Source organism: Harpia harpyja, chromosome 10, assembly GCF_026419915.1.
Source record: "Harpia harpyja isolate bHarHar1 chromosome 10, bHarHar1 primary haplotype, whole genome shotgun sequence".
NCBI lineage: Eukaryota > Metazoa > Chordata > Aves > Accipitriformes > Accipitridae > Harpia > Harpia harpyja.
In genome coordinates this window covers 40,230,409-40,236,926 of record NC_068949.1, presented here as the reverse complement: position 1 = coordinate 40,236,926, position 6,518 = coordinate 40,230,409, and positions in this window count along the sequence as shown.

Below are 6,518 nucleotides of genomic sequence, written 5' to 3'. Positions count from 1 at the left end.
CTATGTAATAATGTTTCTGTTCATAAAAAGGCAACTGCAAGGCAATAGTTGCTGGGAAGGTCTTTGTTGTGTTTCATTTCAGCCAACTTCCGTGAATCCCGTCGATTTGTTTAAAACTGTAAAGATATTTGTGTGTTTCAGTGTCACATGGATAAAATCCCACCCCCACCTTTACCATTACTTCAAACCAAAGACAATGCTGAAATGTTTACTGAATGTTTTACTTTAAAAAGAAACAGGACTTTATGTTGATGAGTGAACACTGATTCTGTCACCTTTCTGGGGATGTATGCTGATCTAGATCATGGATGTGAATGACATGCTCTGCTCACTGACATTTAAAGGGTAATGACTCAAAGTTAATTTGACATCAGTAATGATTATTTGAATACAAGTTATTCTTGCTTAAATACACAGCCAGTCATGCTTTGATTAAAGTTGATCTGAATCTTCTTGGTTATTAAAGTATTCCTGATACACTGTGGGAAGAAACATTGCTTTACCTTGTATCGTAGTATTCAAGCTGTCAGTAAGACACCAGAGTTGCGTGCATGGTATTTTTTTTGTCTAGAAGAAAACCACTTAATGGAGTTGTGTCAGGGAATTCAGTGTAAGCTGACTTTTCTGTAGTGATGGGTGATAGCATTTGAATATTTCCCTTTGAAAACAAGGGATCAGTCGCTATTCTTTGCATGAACCCAGGTTCTCACTGATCCTGGATACTTGGCAGCTGTCTTTCCCAGCCACTTGCAGGGAAGGGAGAAGGAGGAAAGGGGTAAATGGTGAGACTAGTGTGCATGATGCAGCAGCATCAGTGCCAAGTCTTATTGTCAAACACATTTAAAATCATGACAGGCTTAGGCAGATACCGCAGCAGTATCCAGAGGATTGTGACTGTTCAGACACAAACTTGCTTTATCTCCCTGCTTAAAATAATGTTGCTTTAAAATTACAAAAAATAGAAAACATGTAACCTTTGGCCATTTTCTTTTTGGTTCCTGAGAAAATAGATGCACATTAAATAGCCAAGCTAGAATACTTAAGTTGACTAAACAAATAAAGAAAACTTAAAGGAGCAAATTGTGTTAAGTGTCTGAATTTGTAGAATATTGCTTAATTTAGACTTCCTTAGCTTGGCATTCTATTGTTTGCCTGTATTGACCCTTTTGTTTGTATAATCGAAGTAGTTTGAGATACGCACAGCTGCTTGTTGAATGTCTTCCCATTCTTTAAATGTATAATTTGTGGAGCAGGGGTGGGTAGGAATTGAGTAAGAATCACAAATCTACTACATGAAACACTGAATAATGCTTACATTTCCTACATGGAAATTGACTTACTAGAGCCAACTCTGTAGAAGTTTAAATATCACAGGTGATGATGAAAAGCCGCTGTCCTCCATTTGAGTAGCTAGTTCTTTGACATTAAATGGAGAATTATTACTGGGGTCTGTTCCATGAAAAATGCTCTTTGTGGTTTCTTTGGTCCTTTCAGTGAAGCAGATCTTTTTCATTCCACAAATGATTTGTTTCCTTTAATGTTAGGTTTTCAAGCATGATGGGAAAGACCAATTGATAAGATTTATTGCTTAGTTCAAAACTTCCAACTTGGGTACTGACTGTGGGGAAAATAACCCTTTTAGTTATTAAAAGGACTATTTAATTTTGCAATATACCTGTGTAGAACCATTTCTACTTGAGTTTTACTTGTACCTGAAAGCACAAGGAGGCTACATGAATACACCTTAGACTGTAAAGATGGAATCAACCTCTTGGAGCTGCTGTTACGTGCTACAGCTGCCGTACCAGATCACTGTTGTACAGTCAAATGCTGGAAAAATGTATGCCTTGCTGCTTGCTTTAAGTGCAAAGCTTGTGTTCTGTGGAGAATAAATCTGTCCTGTACATTTGCAAATATTCAGAGAAGGCTGAGGTCCAATGTTACTTTCTGAACTCTTGCTATCTTGGTGTGAATTAGGGCTTCTTTCATTTGCAGGTATATGCTACGGTTTTGTAGGAGCAATTTGTGTTGTATTTGTGACTGTTTATCTAAAAACATGGCTAATTTCAGACAGACTTTAAGAAAAATAAAATGTGAACGTTTCTAGGATAGTATTCCTAGATGAATCTTGCCTCCTACTTGGATTTATGTACTCCATGGAATAAGGATATGAAAGTCCGTGAAACATCTCTCGGATCGCTTAAAAGGGACATTTTCCGAAGTGAGCAAATTACTGTAATCTTGTAGTATGCGTATAACAAGATCTTGTTCTAGAAGCGTAACAGCTGTTCATATGTATTGCTAATATATTTTGAAATGGTCAATACCTGAGGTCAGAGGACTAACAGCTATTGCTGAATATATGTTGCATTTTGAAGAAGATTTAAGATCAGTATACAAGGTGATGCTGTGTTCACATTGACTTTGAGAGCATTCATTCCGGCACCTTTTTGCGTTGTAGCTTTTTAAGAAACAATCTAGAACCTGTCCTCTGGGATGTATACATAGAAATTTGGCAAGGCATGTGATACTATGCTTTAAATACATTTTACAACGTCATAGCATCTAGCAACAAGTGTCTGACAAGCTGCATGGGCTAGAAAGCTGACTTTTCATTGAAATGCTTCTATAGCAAAATCTCACTGGAAGGTATTGCCGGAGTCTTTTCTATCTGTATGACTTCTAAACAAAAGGAAGGCAAGATGCAGTCTCATTAAAAGTATCCAAGTATGTCCAAATCTTAGTTTACCAAGGCTGTAGAAACAGGCATTCCTTCATAGCTATTTTCACTGTAGAAAATACATATGGATACTTAAATTGTGGGTTGTGATTCAGTTATTGTTAAGGCTATATATCTCATTTTTCATACCCTGTCTATTTTGCTGTGTTTCTCTACTTTTAATTGTGTATGTTTCTAGTCAACAGAGTTGTACTTGCTTTTCATGTACAAGGAGCCAATCTGTTGCATCTGGTTCTTAGCAGAAACACACACTGACCTCAGGTATCACTTTTAATGTTCCCCTGTATTGCAAAAAATCTTTGATTTCTGTACTTGATGCATGTTTTAATATTTACAGGTGGATGTTGAAAGCATGTGTTAAGTACCCTTTTTTTTTTTTGTCTTCAGGTTCGTACCAGACTGGACATAATTCACAAAAACTGAGATTTCTTTACTGCACCCCCCCATCAGTCCTAAGTCTACATAAAGTCCAGAGGGCCTTAGAATGCATTTAAGGATTTGATGATGATTTCTTAATTAATTTCTAGTTGAATATATCAATATTGTTTTACCAAGTCAAAGGTTTTTTTATTGCTGTAAAATTGGTTATTGAAAACTGTATTTCTTCATCTCAAGTTTTAATTCATGGTGCTACTTTATTTTCTGAAAGCTGTTACATTCCCCCCCCCCCTTTTGTTTTAATTTAAAGGCAGTATAAAAGGAAAGTAAAACTCCTTCACCTTAATTCTTTCTTCTTTGTAGAACAAAGCTGAAGAAACTCAAGAAGGAAGATTAGTTTAGCAGTAAGGTTTTTATCAAACTTAAATATGCATTTAATACTAACCTAATGGAACAATTTTACTTTTTCAGTGTCAGAGGCAAAGAAGAACATAAAACTTTGCTTTAAAAAAATTTGCCCACTTAAATTGCAAGCTTTGAAACACTTGGTCTTGTTTGTTTTCTCAGTGCAATTTATGAAGAGGTCTAGGTATAACTGATAGAAGTTAGGAGCACTACTGGAATTACTTAGCCTGTAATTCAGTTTCTGCATGTTTAAATATTGCTGCTAGAGTTTTGCAGTCTGTATTTTGGCATGTTTAAAGCTGCTGGAGTTGGAGGTATTGAGGAATGTTCCACAAGATCAGGCATAAAAGTTGACCCTGTGAACCTCCATATACTAGAAAGTATTACAAAGGAGTGAGTCAGAGCTTTCTCTGAGTTCAAAGTGAGGGGTGCTGGACAAATTCCCCTGACTGACTTAGGCAAGCCTGAAATAGAACACAGTTTTCTACCAGAATTCTCTTCAAAGCTGTTTTATGCTGTGTACCTTACAGGAATGGTATGTTTATATTTTCTCTGTATGTATCTTATTAAAAGATTAAAAACGTGTTTTATTATCTGCTGTGGTACTTGTGAATCTTCAGATAGTAAATGCATTTAGCTAAGATTAACAAAACTTGCTTTGAAACTAAAAATGGCTTGCTGGTTTAAGGTTAATATAACTAAAAAGTGACTCTTGGCATTGAACTGAAAAAAAATACCAGATCTTCACAACATCAAATCATGTTGCTTTCTCCAAAAGGAGTAGGCTTAATCACACTCTAGTGTATTCTAGCAGTGAGCCTGTCACTGATTTCTTTGTGTTTAAACTGTGAAAATGTAGGAGCTAAAATATTTAGATTTAAAAAAAAAAAAAAAGAGTCCCTCTAGGTTCATGATACTCTGTGTGCACTTCAGCTTTGGCTGATGTGGAAGGAAAAACTAAAGCTGTGTTTGCCAACGCATCGTGAACACTAAGGTGAACATTGAAGTTTAAAACCTGCTTTTATGTATTGAACCTATCATACTCTGAATAGTCCTATGATTTTTATGCATGTCTTCTCATGGATTAAAATGCCTTGTGTTTTCTGACCAGAATAAAATTTGCAGTGTGGCATCTAGTCTTATTTTCTACTGTTACCTATAGTGTCACATATATGAGGCTAGGTTTGCCCATCTATAGAAGGTATATTAACAGATCACTTTGTTTAAATTCATGAAAAACATACTTGGGAAAAATGGTGAACTGTTAGCCATATTCAAAGTCCTTTGAAAGTTATAACACTACTATAATGTTTGGTTTTGCTCTCTGAATCTCTTATAGAAATGAGGATGAACTGGTTAGTCCTTGGGTTAAAGTGAAAACAAATTTTCTTAGAAATCAGTACAGTCAAAAGCATGCTCATTTGCTTTAGAGATTTTTGAGGAAACTTAAATGTCTTGCCCTCTGTCTCTCAGCTCATAAAACCTTATTGCCAATTATAAGCCAAGATTGTTAGAAGGAAAAAAAATTTTTAAATTCTTGCAAGCTCTGGTAGGAGTTGGAGCTGTTCCTGGGTAACCGTCTGAAGGAAACTTGACAGCAGAAACACTATTTACTGGTGGGAGCGTCACCTCCAGAACAGGTGGCTGCAGGTATAATGCAAACCAAGGTCTGTGAATCTGGCCTTTAATGTATATAGTAACACCAGTGCTGTGTTCTTGGGAATGCTCTAGAAACACATGCAGTATAACTGGAAAATAAAATTTGCAAGTCTAAAATTAGGTTCTAAAGGTTTTTTTTCTGTAGCAGATGGATGTTTTCTACTTTGAAGGCCTCTCTGACATTTCAGATTTTAAGTTCTTATAGTCTTGTAAATAAGAAGTACCTCTACTGAAATCAGTAATGTTATGTTGGTGTAAATTAAACTGGGGCTTTAAATCGTGAGTCAGGTTTCTCACAGTCTGTTGATTAGTTTTGAGTCTTTCAACTGCAATTTGGCATTGAAATGAGCCGCACATTTTACGAATTTTCTGTGATGTTATTCGGAATAGATTTTTGCAATGGCAACTGCTTCCATTTCTTTTCAAAACCAGCTATTTAAATTTAAGTCCACCAATTACTCTTCAGGATACAAGTAACATTTTAAAATAGAATCTTTAGTATCTTTGCCTGAAATCACAGATTTATCAAGTGTGTTTCAAGTGTGTTTCTGCCTTTTTGGGTGTCTTGCACATTCTCATCCCTTCCCTCTTCCTACCCCTGTCAATGGGAAATTTGCTGAGCTTTGTCCAATTTGTTAAACCTGCCCTCATTTAGGATAATGAGCAGTCCAAGGTTTGCTGCCACACAATATGCTAACCAGTCATGTCCATACAGAATGGAGCAGGAGATGTAAGGCTCACAAAAGCTTTTACGCTCACTTTTAAGGGGACTTTACTGTTTGAACATTATTGAGTAGTGCTGAAAGCAGAAATAAAAGCTGAACATAAAATATGATCAGATGGTATGATGTCTTCAACTAAATGTATCTCCATTTCAGTACTTTTCAGTTCTAATGGTGCATGATTCTTTAGTTGTAAGTGCAATGACTTGGTAAGTACACAGAGTGCATATTCTGCTGTGTATTACATGGCACGGCCTGCTGTCTGGGGAACATGTTGTGTTTGACAGCCAAAGGTTATCAAACAAACTTGTGAGTTATATTAGCTTAATTTTTAAGGGAAGCTTTACCCTGTGAAATAAAGGAAAAGCTGGTAAGAGAGTTGAGATGCAAGGTCTAAAAACCAGTGTAAGAGTTGTATACATTTGGCATGTGGACACTGGTATGGCTTCTACAGGTAAGTCTGTGGCAGACATGCAGGTCAGGTTTAGCAGTATACGAATGCAGTGCAAATGGGACAGCTGGACTCTGTGGAGCTTCTTGGAGATACCAGCGCAGGAACGTGCACCGTGGGCACAGTCTTTGGTCTCTGTGCATTCTCATATTTCTTACGTACT